At 40.3% G+C, this 15,135-nt stretch overlaps 1 protein-coding gene across 3 annotated transcripts in view; it reads left to right on the top strand.

Moving 5' to 3' along the window:
• SPECC1 (sperm antigen with calponin homology and coiled-coil domains 1) overlaps nucleotides 1-15,135 on the top strand; it is a 279,346-nt gene that overhangs the window by 49,388 nt on the left and 214,823 nt on the right. Inside the window, exon 1 of one of the 3 annotated variants that reach the window (XM_055305610.1) lies at nucleotides 6,928-7,075. The exons of the other annotated variants lie outside the window; for them this stretch is intronic. The gene's annotated coding sequence lies outside the window, so the exon portion shown is untranslated. Of the gene's footprint in view, nucleotides 1-6,927; nucleotides 7,076-15,135 lie in introns of those variants that run through there. 3 annotated transcript variants of the gene reach the window in all.

Consider the following 15,135-nt stretch of genomic DNA (forward strand, 5'->3'; position numbering starts at 1 on the left):
GCACCATTCTGTATTCTCATTCTGTATTCCAACTGCTCCACGTTCCTAGGAACACTGTCTTTCGGTTTCCTAATAATAGGCATCCCAGCAGGTGTGAGGCGATATCTCATTGTAATTTTGATCTGCACTTCCCTGACAATTATTGATGTTGACCATTTTTTCACATACCTGTTGGCTATTTGTATGTCTTTGAAGAAATGTCCATTTGAGTCCTTAGCCCATTTTTTAATCAAGTATTATCTTTTTCATTCGTTTTATTGCTCTTGAGTTGTCGGAGTTCTTTGTATATTTTGGAGATTAACCCCTTATCAGGTTTATGGTTTGCAAATATTTTTTCCCATTCCATAGATTGCCTTTTCACTTTGTCGATTGTTTCCCTTTGCTGTGCAGAAGCCTTTTTAGTTGGATATAGTCTGCTGGTTTATTTTGTTTTGTTGCCTGTGGTTTTAGTGTCATATGGATGAAATCATTATGAAGACTAATGTCATGAAACTTTTGCCCTGTTTTTTTCTAGGGATGTTACAGTTTTGGATCTTCTGTTTAAGTCTCTAATCCATTTTTAGTTCATCTGATGTGTGGCATAAGGGTCCAGTCTTATTCTTTTGCGTATAGATATCTAGTTTTCCCACCACCATTTGTTGAAGAAACTATCCTTCCCCATTACAGATGCATTGCAAACCTTATCAAAATCCAATAGTATTTTTTGTAGAAACAGAAAAAGCAATTCTTTTTTTTAAGATTTTATTTATTCATTCATGAGAGACACACACAGAGAGAGAGAGAGAGAGAGGCAGAGAGGCAGAGACACAGGCAGAGGGAGAAGCAGGCTCCATGCAGGGAGCCTGATGTGGGACTCAATCGGGACACCAGGATCACACCCTGGGCCGAAGGCAGGGGCTAAACCACTTAGCCACCCAGGTATCCAGAAAAAGCAATTCTAAAACTCATATGGAACCATGAAGAAAATACAAATAGTCCAATCAATCCTGAGAAAGAAGAACATAGTTGGGGTATCATACTTCCCGCTCAAGTTCTCTATAAATAAATAGATAGATAGATAGATAGATAGATCAATAAAAGCTTTAAAAAAATAATGTAAAATATACTACAAAGCTATAGTAATCAAAAAGTATGGTACTGGGATAAAGACACACATAGGAACCAATGGACTAGAATAGAGACCAGAGATGTAAATCCATGCATATATAGCCAGTTAGTCTTCAACAAGGATGCCAACAGTAGCCATTTTTAGTATATAAAGCTTCTCTAAATCTATTTGTCTTTTTTTAAAGATGTTCTTTATTTATTCATGAGAAACACAGAGAGGCAGAGACATAGGCAGAAGGAGAAGCAGGCTCCCTGTGGGGAGTCCGATGTGGGACTTGATCCCAGGACCCAGGGATCATGACCTGAGCCAAAGGCAGATGCTCAACCACTGAGCCACCCAGGTATCCCTACGTCTATTTTTCTTTTACCTAAGTAAATATGGCCTCCTACTGTATACACCATTTGTAGTCTATTTTCCACTAAATATACTGTAATTATTCCATATCATCGTATATTTTACAGTATTACTTTAGAAATTGAGATATAATTTACCTACCATAAAATTCACCTTTTATAAAAGTGTGCAATACAGTGATTTTCTTGTATATCCACAAACTTACACAATAGTCACAGCTATCAAATTCCAGAACATTTTCATCATCCCCTCAAAAATTCTGGAGCTGTTAGCAGTCAGTACCCCCTCGTGCCCCTCCCTTCATCTCATGGAAACCACTAATCTACTTTCTATGTTTATGGATTTGCATATTCTGGAAATTTCATATGAATGTCCTCATACAGTATGTGGCTTTTTGTGTCTGCTCTTTTCACTCAGTAGGAAGTTTTTGAGGAGTTGTAGCATGTATGAGCATTTCATTCCTTTACTTTTTTTACTTTATTTCTTTTTACTAATTTTCAGTTTTTCAGGGTCAGTGAGTAAAATTGTGGATCATAATGGTAACTCTGTGCTTAACTTTTTGAAAGACTGTCGCACTGTTTTTTCATAGTGGACACATCATTTTCCATTCCCACAAATAATGTGTGAGAATTCTGATTTCTCCACATCCTTGTAAGCACTTGTTTTTGCTGTTTGTCTGTACCCATCACTAGTAGGTGTGAAGTGGTTATGTCGTAGCTTTGATTTGCACATCTCTAATGCCTAATGATGGTGAACACTTTTTATGTGCTTATTGGCCATTTGTATATTTTATGTTCTCTTTGGAGAGATGCCTGTTTGACTCTTTTGCCCATTTTTTAGTTGAGTTATTTGTCCCTTTATGTGTTCTAGAGAACAGACCCATATATCAAATATATGATTTGCAAATATTTTCTTCCATTATGTAGGTTATCTTTTCACTGCCCTTTGAAACACGAAAGTTTTTAATTTTTGTGAAGTCCAATTTATATAATTTTTTTGTTTGTTGCTTGTGTTTAATATCTCTAAGAAAACATTGCCAAACCCAAGGACATGAGGTTTTACACTTATGTTTCCTTCTAAGATTTTTATATTTTTAGTTGTTACATTTTTGAGGTAATTTTTTATGATATGAAATAAGAAGCTACTTTCATTATTTTGTATAAGATGGAGATCCAGTTGCCCCAGCACCATTTGTTAAAAAGACTGTTCTTACCCCATAGAATGGTCTTGGTACTCTTGTCAAAAGTCAACTTCCACAAATGTATGGATTCCCAGTTCTATTTTACAGATCTGCATATGTCTGTCCTTGTGTCAGTACCACACAGTGTTAATTGCTATAGCTTTGTTTCAAGTTTTAAAGTTGGCAACTGCGAGTCTTTCAACTTTGTTCTTCTTTTCAAGATTGTTTTGATTATTCTGAGTCCCTTGTATTTCCATATGTTATAGAATTAGCTTGTCAATTTCTGCAAAAAGAGGAACTGGAATTTTGATAGGGATTGTGTTGAATCTGTGGATCAATTTGAGGAGTGTTGCCATCTTACGTTTTAACCATACATAATATGAGATGTCTGTCCATTTAAGACTTCTTCAATGTTTTTCAACATTTTATAGTTTTTAGTGTACAACTCTTGCACCTATTTTGTTAAATATATTACTAAATATTCTTTTCCTTTTGATGCTACCATAAATATAGTTGCTTTCTTAATATTTTGGATTTTTCACTGTAAGTGTGTAGAAGTGAAAATGGTTTTTATATAATGATCTTGTATCCTGCAACTTTGCTGAACAAGTTTATCAGCTCTGCTTTGTTGTAGATTTTTTGAGATTTTCTACATATAAGATCATAAGGTAATAGAGATAGTTATGCTTTTCTTACCAGTCTGGATGCCTTTCTTCTCATTGTCCAATTTCCTTGGTTAAAGATTCCAAGATAATGCTGACAAAAAGTGCTGAGAGCAGACACATCTTTATCTTGTTTCTGATGTTAGAGGAAAGCTTTCAGATTTTCATGAAGTGTGATGTTTGTAGTTGCCCTTTATCAAATTGAGGAGTTTCCCTTTTATTCCTGGTTTGTTGAGTATTTTTATTATGAAAGTGCATTGGATTTTGTCAAATGCTTTTTCTTCATCTATTGGGACAATCCTTTTGTTTTGTCCTTCATTCTATCAATATGGTGTATTACATTGATCAGTTGTCATATGTTGGACCAACCTTGAATTCCTGACATAAATCCCACTTGGTCATGGTGTATAATCCCTTATATATGTTGCTAGATTTGATTTGTTGGTATTTAACAGGTACCCTGTTAAGGACTTTTACATGTATGTCATAGGGAATATTGATATAGTATCACTTTTAATGGCTGTGTGATATTTAATTATTTGGATATACCATAATATAATTAATTAGACTTATTTCCTTTGCTTTCATTGTTACAATCAAGGATGAATTTATAATTCTTGCACATATGGTTTTGCATTCATTCATGATTATTTTCATAGGATACATTTCTATAAATGGGATAACTGACCCAAAGGTTGTGCAGAGATGTTTGTCTTGTTTTGTCATTGGCATTTATGTTTTATTTATAGGATTTTCCTTATTTGCAGAGGTTTTTTATTTTCAAAGTCAAATCTGTTTCTTTTTTATGTATTCTGCCTTTGTATGTGTGGGCTCAGAGAGGGCTTTCTCACCTTGTTCGGCTACACAATCTCCTCTTTCCTTTTAGTTTTGATAACGCTTTTTTTTTTTTCTCCACTTAAATTTTTATTCTGCCAGAATTCGTTTGGATATACAGTGTGGGGTACTCTTTTTTTTTTTTTTCAAATGATTAGCCAATTTTCCCAATGCCATTTTAAAAAACAATCCATTCTTTATCCTCAGATTTGTAATGCTATCTTTATCTTAATTCTTATATTTGGGCTTTTTTGTGATCCATTGACAACGTTTCTATTCCTGAACCACACCATTGCAATTATTTTGCTTCTCTGGTCTGTTTTAATATCTGACAGTACAAGTTCCTTTTCATATTTTTTTCAACAATGTTCTTCTACAGAGGAGAATGAATTATTCTATATCTTCTATAGAGAAGAATCAATTATTCTACCAAGTGCATTTTAGGATAGTTTTATAAAGCATTTTTTCACACCTCTTAATCCTGTTAGAATTTTTGTTGAAATTATAGTACATTTATATAATTATTTTGTGGAGAATTGGAGTATCATCCAATTAGATATTCATTCATCCACCCAGTCTTCTCTTTATTTTTTTTTAAAGATTTTATTTATTTATTCATGAGAGACACACAGAGAGAGAGTCAGAGACATAGGCAGAGGGAGAAGCAGGCTGCCTGTGGGGAGCCCAATGTGGGACTTGATCCCCGACCCTGGGATCACGCCCTAGTCGAAGGCAGACGCTCAACTGCTGAGCCACCCAGGCATCCCCAGTCCTCTCTTTTGTTGTTCAGTAAAATGTTGTAGATTTTTAGAGGGTGATTGTAATTTTATTACCAGATTTATTCAGAGATATTTTATAGTTATTTTTGCGTGTAAGCAGGATTTGTTTAGCCTGCAATAACTTATTTAAATGTATTGGTATTATACAATTTAATAAATGTTATTATTTTTAGAAAATTTAGAAGATACAGTGTGAATTTAAAAAATAAATGATCCACAATACCCAGAATAATAATGTCAGAATAAAATATAGCCACTCTTAACACTTTGTGTACATCCTTCTACTAATTGAGAAAGTAAGACCCAATCACGTGAAAGGCTTAATTCAAGGTGCAAGGCACTAGCTTGTTATCTTTTTCCCTGTCCAGCATTTTCTTGTTTGGGGGGACTGCTCTTGTAAGTAGTGTGGCTGTCAGTTACCCAGGTCTTTCTCCCTTGCCATGGGGCTGGACAATGTATCGTGTGAAGTTCTTTTCTGAGGAGTGCCTCTCTTCTGAGGTCTTGAATACTACAGACTTGTAACATAGACTGCTGCTGGGAAAGGCTCTCCCATCCCAAAAGCACCATGTTTAAATGAACTGACCTTGGGGAAGCAGAGCCAAAAGGTGATGAAAACAAATTCCTGATGACTTTTGAACCTTCAGGTCTCCATCACTAGACTTTCCAGTTAGTCAAGCCAGTAAATTTGCTATTTTGCTTAAGCAAGGCTGAGTTGGAGTTTTGTCACTTGCAGAGTCCCAACCACATCATCTCCTGTGTCTGTGCCATGATGCCATGCACAGAGTGGGGGAACAGGGAATGCCCGGGTGAGTTAGGTCCCTTTATTCCTCTGACCCCTGGGAGAATGGATAATCTTCAGTGAGAGCAGGTCCCATGCATTGTCACTTGCTTTCTTTAAGGCAAAGAAGGAAAGCCACCAAAGGCAGCAGTGTTTGCCAGGGTGGCAAGAGGCCACAGTTGTAATAACAGCTCTCACAGGAGAAGGCCAGCTTTAAGCTGCATGACCATAGCTCCTTACTGTGATCTGTCATTAGAAAGGCAAAGTCTGCATATGAGGAGTGGAATTACAGCGAACCCCGGGGGGGGGGGGTGGGGGTGGGGGTGGGGGGGGTGGGGGGGGATTCAGTGTCACTGAGGCTCTGCAAACTCATACTGACTCCTAAGAGCTCTCTGCCATGGACGAGATACTTGGCTGCTTTTCACACCTATTATCCAGTAAAATTGCAGTTAAACTCCAACTTATAGCAGTGACTAAGCTCAGCCTAGCCCTAATGACTCCGGTTCTTGGTGAGTATAGATATAACACATGCTGCTTGTTTACCTTCATAAATTTCTTCCATGTTTTTACAGGCAATCTCATCATCACTGGGGCATGTAGACCATCCGTAGTAGCAGGGAACATGGACCTCAGGTTTTGTGAGGGCGCTCCTATAATTCTGATGAATTCAAAATTAGTTATGAAAATATTTAGAATGAAAAAAGAAGTTACAACAAATTACCAGAGGCTTGGAGGTTTAGATGCTTTATCTCTGAGCATGCTTTACTCAGCTCACTAGAGCTGCCTGCTTTAAAATGCTTCCTGATCATAACCTGACTTCCCCATCCCACTTAGAACATTCGACAGACAACCGCAGGTTAAGGCAAGTGAGGGGCCTTGAGGCTTCAGGGCAAACTCACCTTTGAAGACAGACTGGCTTTTTTTTTTTTTTTTTTCTTTTTCTGTTTGATACCTCAGGAAACAGCAAGAAACTCGTCAGCCCTATATCTTTAAATCCTTATGTTTTAGAGAGGTACAAATTAAGTATGCAGGAACCAGTAGGATAGAAGTGATTTTGCACTGTGTGTGTGTGTGTGTGTGTGTGTGTGTGTGTGTGTGTGAGAGAGAGAGAGAGAGAGAGAGAGAGAGAGAGAGAGAGATTGTGAGAGACGTAGGGAGGGAGGGAGAGGGAGTAGGGAGGGGCTGGGGGGCAGGCTGTCAGAAGCCCTGGAGCCCAGAGCCCGCCTGCTTCCTGAGTGAAGCATTGCTCAAATGCTCACTGCCCGGGCCCCTTGAGTGTGGTTTTCCTCCCTGGCCAGCACCAAACCCCAGAATAGTGCGGCTGACTTGCTGATTGAGGTCAGCAGCTCCCGGGAGGCACGAGAAGCGAAAGCCTTTGCAGTAAGTACATAGTTGGTTCTTATTTAAGATGGGGATAGAAAATCTTAGAAGAATAGCTCTATCTGGGGGGGAAGAGGTTCTTCTGCTTTCTCTATCTGGGGGGAAGAGGTTCTTCTGCTTTAGGTATAATGTCTAACATACCCAATGAATCTTGATATGACTAAAGCATGATTAATACATTTTTTGTGTGTGTGATTCATGGACTAGATAAGTTAATGCTATAGACATGCTTTTGGGGGGGGTGCTAAAAATGGATTTGAAACTCATCTTCTGACATCTTGAAAAAAAATAGTCTTTTTTTCCCCTGCCTGTTACTTTTTTCATCTTGCAAAGTAAGGATAATTTTTTTTTAAAACTTTTTTTTTTTTATTTATTTATGATAGTCACAGAGAGAGAGAGAGAGAGAGAGAGAGAGAGAGAGGCAGAGACACAGGCAGAGGGAGAAGCAGGCTCCATGCACCGGGAGCCCGATGTGGGATTCGATCCCGGGTCTCCAGGATCGCGCCCTGGGCCAAAGGCAGGCGCCAAACCGCTGCGCCACCCAGGGATCCCCAAAGTAAGGATAATTGATGCTGACTTTAAGTTAATGTATAGAGGTCTTTTGGGGTTCTTTTTTGGAAAAGAAATCCTCTCAGTAGGTACTAATTACTAGTAGTGTGGAGGTCTATTTTCACAACCATGGTGAATAGGGCTGCTTCTGTGCATTCTTTTCACCAAGTGTGGGACTTGGAAGTCCCATGGAAAGAGTGGTCCACTTGACTGGTTCTTTGCCCCCCTGGAAGATTCTAGAGCCCTCTCCCCTTGAAGATGAGTACTGTGAAGTGTGCCCTCTCATCTTGCAGAGGGCCTGATAATGTCCCAGAGCTTAATATCTGGGCCAAACATTGTGCTTATGAGACCCAGATGGCAAAGCTTCAAAGATATGACAAAGATAGAGGCTTTTCTAGGAAGTTACTTACTATATGGTTTCTGTTTAGACAGTATTTTGCACTAACCACCCCTCCCCCAGCCCTCACACCCACCCTCACCCCAGCAAAAGGCACAGGCTACTTTGGAATGTCTCTTCACCATTCTCTTTTCTAGAAATGAAGGGGCTTCTCCCCCTTTTTTCTTTTAATTTCTTGGTAGAATAAAATATTTTGCTCAGTAATGCAGGAAGTTGATATTTTAAGTTTACTCGAACAATGTGATTTTCCTCCCTCTCCTTAGGATGCAAAAATTAAAAAAAAAAAAGACACATGTTCACCACTTCTACCGCAGGACTCACTAACATGGCTCTGTTTTTTGTTCTTTTACAACTGAGCTCCACAGACTGTGTATCTAGTTGAGAGTAGATGTTTCACTTCCTTTAATCTTCCCTTTGCCAAGTGGTAAAGTAAGTGTCTCAGCAGGAGAAACCCACAAAAGTAGAGGGAGCCCAAAATTAATGAGACTAAACTTTCAAATGAGAATAGACACTATGTATGAAGTAGCTTCCTCATTTCAATCCCCCATCCATCGTCAGGGAAAACATGTTAACACTTTGTCATATGACAAAAATAACATTTTTGAGTACTTGCTGTTTGATAGATAAGGCAGTCAGGTTATCTCATTTGATTCTCAAAACACCCCCATGTAGTGGCTGCATTTATGGTCTTCACTTGATAGGCAAGGAAACTGAGGCACAGAAAGATTTCTTAACTGGGTAGAATGGTACAGCTGGGGTTGGGACTTAAGCTCTTTCTAAATCCACAGTAAATTTAGAAATTAGAGAAAATATTAACTCAATCCCACACCCTCAAGCAGCTTAAAATTTCTCTATTTCTTTCTACTTGTACAAACTAGGTATTACATAGCATAGGGGTTTTTTAATGTTATGAGTTTAACAATTATTTTTAATGGTATATAATGTTCTAGTAAGTGTTCCATCAATTGCTTAATATTCCTTGTTCTTATAAATCAGGTTGCTTTCCTCTTTTTATTATTGTTTGTTTTCTTGCTACTATGAATAATCTTTTAGAGGCACCTGGCTGGCTCAGTCAGTAGAGCATGTGACTCTTGATCCTGGGGTTGTGAGTTCAAGCCCCAAGTTGAGTGTAGAGATTACAAACAAATAAAATCTTTTTTTTTTTAAAAGAATATTTCAGTAACTACATTGTATATATGATTTCCCCCAGGTTTCTGGATCATATATGTAGAATAGATTCTCAGGCATGGGATTACTAGGTAAAAGGGGCATGGACATTTATTTTAATGGTGCTAAATTACTCTCTACCAACACTCTTGTGGAGTCCCTCTTTCATTTCATCTACTCCACCAAGGACAATATCATTTTTTTAAAAAACAGTCAAAACAGAACCTCTTTGTAATTTTGCATTTCTTTTAATATATTTAGGCTGAATTGTTTTTTCACATGTTTGTTTACAAGTTGTACTTTCTCTTTTGCTCATCTGTCAGGCTCTTTTTTTTTTTTATGATAGGCACACAGTGAGAGAGAGAGAGAGAGAGAGAGAGAGGCAGAGAGGCAGAGACACAGGCTCCATGCACCGGGAGCCCGACGTGGGATTCGATCCCGGGGCGATCCCGGGTCTCCAAGATCGCGCCCTGGGCCAAAGGCAGGCGCCAAACCGCTGCGCCACCCAGGTATCCCCATCTGTCAGTCTCTTAATGCTTTTTTTGTTTTGTTTTGCTAATTTACATAGGTTTTTGATAAAATTTATTTGCCATATTTTGTCAGGTATTTTACCCAGACTATTGGTTACCTTTTTTTTTTTAAAGATTTTATTTTTTTATTAATGAGAGACACAGAGAGAGAGAGAGAGACAGAGAGAGGCAGAGACACAGGCAGAGGGAGAAGCAGGCTCCATGCAGGGAGCCTGACGCAGGACTTGATCCCAGTTCTCCAGGATCAGGTCCTGGGCTGAAGGCAGCACTAAACCGCTGAGCCACCCAGGCCGCCCTATTGGTTACCATTTTAAACTGAATTAAACACACACATACACACACACACACACACACACATACACACACAGCCATTTAACATTTTTACCTAGTCCAAACTGTTCATTTTTTCCCCCTTATTCTTCTTACCTTAGAACCTGGTATCCTCTTAAGGATTTTTCTCCCTTCCAGTTTTTATTTGGGTGGATGATGTGAAAACTGGATTTAAACAGACTTCAAATAATGCCAAACTGTTTTCCCAATATCATTTATGAGAAATCTTTGTGTTCTCTAGTTCTTCAGCTTTTCTATGTTAAATGATTTTTCTGTATTATCTATTTTATCTATAGCAGTTAACTGTTTCTGTGCCATTGTCACATTGTGTTAACGTGTTGCTTTTGTGCTATATAGAGTATAGAGTCAAAATAAAGTATTGACTAAGAGTGTGGGCTCAGGAGTTAGGCTGCTAAGTCCTAACTTATGTGTCCCTCAGTCTTATTATTTTAAAATGGGGATAGTAATAGATAGTGTCCACTCCATGGGTTGTTGGGGTGAGGAAACAAAAGCTAAATTAAAAAACAAAACCCTGGAAACAGTATTTGATGTATATATTTATGTATAGAGAATATTTGATGAATGTTTGAGTCAAATGTATCATTCTTTCCCTATATGGCTTAAGAAAAACTTTCACATAATCGTGGGAGACAGAGAAAGAACATTTGACTCTACATATGTTAAGGAACTTGGTATGTTGGAAGATGGGCAAGTGACAGATATATGCAAAACACATACCACAGAAGATCACTATCTATTATAAATAAAGAATTGCCACAAATCAATTAGTAAAAGCAAATACATAAAGAAAAACTGGGCAAGGATAATTTGTAAGTTTATATTTATTTTTATAAATTATATTTATTTTTATAAATAAGCAATCACAGGAGAAGAAATATAGCTGAAAACAGAGCATCCAGTGTCAAAGAGAACATATGGAGATGGGCACTGACAATCGCATATACAAAGAACAAAAATTAGTAAAGCTTTTTGTATGGCAGTTTTACAAAATCTACCAAATGTAAAATGTATCTGAGAAAAATTCTGTACATTTTCAAGTATACATATGCAGTGTAATCATATTTACATTTAAAATTTCATTATTTGGGATCCCTGGGTGGCGCAGTGGTTTAGCGCCTGCCTTTGGCCCAGGGCGCGATCCTGGAGACCCAGGATCGAATCCCACGTCAGGCTCCCGGTACATGGAGCCTGCTTCTCCCTCTGCCTATGTCTCTGCCTCTCTCTCTCATTCTGTGTGACTATCATAAAAAAAAAATTTTTTTTCAAAAAAAAATTTAAAAAAAATTTTAAAATTTCATTATTTATGTTAAGAAACATAAACTCCCAGAGCATCCTGGTGGCTCAGTTGGTTGAGTCGAACTCTTGATTTTGGCTCAAGTCATGATCTCAGGGTTGTGAGATTGAGTCCCTCATTGGGCTCTGCTGGGCATGGAGTCTGCTTAAGATTCCCTCCCTCAGGGCAGCCCGGGTGGCTCAGTGGTTTAGCGCTGCCTTCAGCCCAGTGTGTGATCCTGGAGGCCCAGGATCAAATCCCACATTGTGCTCCCTGCATGGAGCCTGCTTCTCCCTGTGTCTGTGCCTCTCTCTCTCTCTCTGTGTGTCTCTCATGAATAAATAAATAAAATCTTAAAAAAAAAAAAAAGATTCCCTCCCCACCCTCAGTCGTGTGCATTCCTGTTCTCTCTTTCTCTCAAAAAAAGAGAAACTTAAACTTCTTATTTTTATTTGTAGGTATATAAAAATTCATCTTAAAAAAAGTAGTGGATGTATAACATTAAGTTGTTTACTATGGGATGTAGAATTAAGGGCAAGGTCTTGTTCACCTTTTGCTACATATATTTTTATGTTTGAATTTTTCTATGCCTGTATTTGTCTATTATTTATGTAAGATAGATAGACAGATTGGCATTTTCCCACATCCACAGGCAAGAAAATTTTAGGGAGCAGGAGGTATAGAGTCCTACAATTGGGAAAGTACACAACAAATTATTGGAAGAGTGAGCATTTGAGTGGCAGTGTTTTCACATTCTTTATAGGTTATGACTTAAGAACTTGTTGAGAAAACTTAATCTGAGAGGCAAAGAGGAAAAGTTGGTTTGTTGCTGAGCTCTGATCTCTAAGTAGCTCCCCTCCCTATTTCCCTGCTGTGTGCAGGTGGTCCCTACATGGGCAGTTCATAGACCCCACCCCAGACACACTGTCCCCTTCCTTTTCATCTGTATTCCTTTTCTTTATTTTATTTTTAAATATTTATTTATGTATTTGAAAGAAAGCATGCACATGCATGAGTGAGCATGTGGTAGGGGAGGTGCACAGGCAAAGGGAGGGAGAAAATCTCCAGCAGACTCCCTGCTGAGTGTGGAGCCCAATGCAGGGCTCCATCCCATGACGCTAAGATCGTGATCTGAGCGGAAATCAAGAATTAGACACTTAACCCACTGAGCCACCTAGGCACCTCCTTTATCTGTATTTTAAAAAGGTTCATCCAACCTTCACGATCGCCGTACATCCAGCCATTCATCCGGCAGACACCTAGCGCCTTGTCCCAGCCAGGCAGTACCCTAGGCCGCGCAGAGACAAGGGTGAGCAGGAGAGGGAACGTGCCAGCCCTGTGGGAGCAGCAAACCCGCTAACCCGTTACTCATCACCAATCATGAGTGTTAGTATGAAGCCACCAAATAAGGAGAATAATAGATGAGAGCCCATTTAGATGGGTGCTCTGGAAGGGGCAAGCAGAGGGAGGCTAGGCTATTCTAAGAAAAGCACAGGTGGGGACCACCCCCCACGTCTCCCTATGCATCCAACCATTTGGAACCTCATTCTGGTTCCATCACTTCAACTCTCCCATTCTGTCTCCTTCTCTCCATTCCTCCTGCCATCTTTTCATTCCTTTCACTGGGACCACCGTTTCCCAGATTTTAGTCATTCAAATTTCCTCTTTTCCTAGTTTTTGCCATAGCCAACTACCATGGCTTACTTATTAAATTTCCTAAAACCACCATCACTAATATATTTTAAAAGGAAACTTGTTGACTGCGGTAAATGAGAACCGATGAAAATGAAATAATGCCAAACCTGAAAGTTAAAATTAAAATTTACCAGTAATGAATGCAGAACTGTCACCTGGTCCAGAAGACCTGTGAGATGGCTTTGATCACAAAGGGGTGCTATTTATGGAAGAGACTGTATTAGGTTTAGATATTGAGCCAGTAGAAAATGACTCTTGTCTATGAGGACTTTGTTAGCCAGTATAATTCAGGATGAGGACGCTGCAAGAAAGAGATGAGAGAAGGAGGAGATTGAAAAGTAATTATTTATTTTATAGCTACAAGAGTGAGGTAAGCCAGGGACAGGTGACAGCCAGGGAGCCAGAGGGTCCCTCTGAGACAGCCCTCGGAACCACCCTGCTGCTGCAGCCAGGGGCCATCTCATAATGAGAAGATCTTAATATTCTCCCGCTGGGGAGAGTCTGCAGAGACGCTGGGAGAGTTTTTGCAGGAAATGAAGGCCAAGATCCTAGGGGGATGGTCTGAGATGTAAATAAAAGTCTGCATTGAGCCTGAAGACTGGAGAAGCCCTCCAGCACCCACTGCCTGTGGGAACCTGTCCTTGATCTCACTGATGAGCTTAAGTAAAGGGTTTCTGGAAAGCTGGCTTCCCCAGAGCTACCTGGAGCCCTCACTGCACAGAAGGAGCCCACACAGGGAAGTGCTCAGCAGCTTTCGTGAATATGCTTAGGCTGCTGAGCACCAGAGTAAGGTGGTCGGTCTCCTTGGTTACCACCGGGGCGGGGCGCACCGGTCAGGTCAAGGCACTGGAGACTGCCCTCCTCCAGCCCTTGCTCTCTAGCTGGGTGTCTTGAGGCTCCTGCTTGCTCATCCCTGCAGCTGCAGGCTCTTGAGTCCCTCACACTTGCTTCCCACCTCCTGCCAGAGCATCTCTTTCACTTGCCTGACTGTTCCCTCAGCCTGTGGGTGCTCTCTTCCCCTTTGCACCTAGCTATTACCTGTTATCCTGGAATAGTCTTCTCTGCAGGGAGCCTTCTCAGGCTGTCTTCCCTGACTTGGCCATCCCCCCCCCCCATAAGCTCTAATAGCCCGCGTGACTCTCTTCAGTAGTTTTCATAGTGGAAATCTTTTATTTTGGGGTCTGTATTGTAGTCCCCTGCTCTAGACCAGGAACTTCTGGTGAGCAGGGATTGTTTGCTCATCTCTTGTGTGGTGCCTCCCTGAGACATAGCAGGTGCTCAAAAGGGTTTGTGGAGGGAACAAATGAATGAAACAGTACCCAGCTATTTGATTGTGTAAACAAGCAAATTCACACTATTCCTTTTAGGCCTGACTTTACTGTTCCTAGTGCAGTGAAGGACAGGGAATGATGGGGACTGGCAGGAGAGGAGGTTGGGTAGTGGGACATGTATATAAGAGGCTTGGTTGGACTCCAAGGGATATGGGCCCTACTGGAGGATTTTGAGCAAACGAGTGACAGAATCTGACCTATGTTTTAAAAGGAGCATTGTGGATAGGGACGAGCAAAAGTCGGAAGAGGATCCAGGTGGATTTGGGGTATATCCTGACTACAGCCAAAGGCCTATGGCCATGCTGGTTAGCAGGATCCCATTATTTGTTGCCCAGATCAATGCCCTTTTCACAAAAGAGCCACAGTTCAGTCCTGAGTTTCACACATCAGAATACATATAAAACTTATAAATTGACAAATGTTTGCTGTCCCCAAAAGCCACCACAGAGGCCCCCTGGCTCATGCGCACCGGTTTAGGACATGCAGTAGTCTCAGCTTCCAGCTCTGCCCTACGGGGCCTGCCTGAGGAATGCCTGGGCCTGCCAGCCTGCTGCTTCTTTCAGTCACAGACACATCATCGCACAGTGAAGAGGCACAGTGGCATGCTGATGAGAGGCTAGACTCCTGAACCTGGCTTTTGGAACCTCCACAGTCTGCCTCCAACCCTATTTCCAGGGCTATTTTGCTCTACTTGCCACAGCGCTTACCCACTGCTGCCAAACCAAACCACTCCAGTGTGTATACCCTGTCATTGTGCTTTCCCTCCT

Source organism: Nyctereutes procyonoides, unplaced genomic scaffold (assembly GCF_905146905.1).
Source record: "Nyctereutes procyonoides isolate TBG_1078 unplaced genomic scaffold, NYPRO_anot_genome, whole genome shotgun sequence".
Lineage (NCBI taxonomy): Eukaryota > Metazoa > Chordata > Mammalia > Carnivora > Canidae > Nyctereutes > Nyctereutes procyonoides.